Source organism: Crocuta crocuta, unplaced genomic scaffold (assembly GCF_008692635.1).
Source record: "Crocuta crocuta isolate KB4526 unplaced genomic scaffold, BGI_CrCroc_1.0 scaffold408, whole genome shotgun sequence".
Classification (NCBI taxonomy): domain Eukaryota; kingdom Metazoa; phylum Chordata; class Mammalia; order Carnivora; family Hyaenidae; genus Crocuta; species Crocuta crocuta.
In genome coordinates this window covers 3479336-3479567 of record NW_027527444.1, presented here as the reverse complement: position 1 = coordinate 3479567, position 232 = coordinate 3479336, and the positions used below count along the sequence as shown (strand labels likewise).

Sequence of the window (232 nt, the reverse complement as noted above, 5' to 3'; positions counted from 1 at the left end):
TAAATAATCACAGCCATTTTCTGTCCTCCGTGCGCCTTCTGCATGCGCAATGACTTTGAAAAATGACGACTGGTACAAGTGCACTTTCTAGTTCTCAGAGTTTTCCCCCGTCCACATGCAAACATCCGCCCTTTTCCAAAAGCACAATTCCAGCTAACGTCTCACATTCTGTAGGTCATCTAACTGCATACACGCTGCATTGGGAAGGTCAGGCCGGCCGGCTCTCCTGGGG

General features: G+C 49.6%; 1 protein-coding gene across 1 annotated transcript in view; it reads left to right on the top strand.

The window, feature by feature from the left end:
- CNPY1 (canopy FGF signaling regulator 1) overlaps nt 1–232 on the top strand; it is a 33598-nt gene that overhangs the window by 27257 nt on the left and 6109 nt on the right.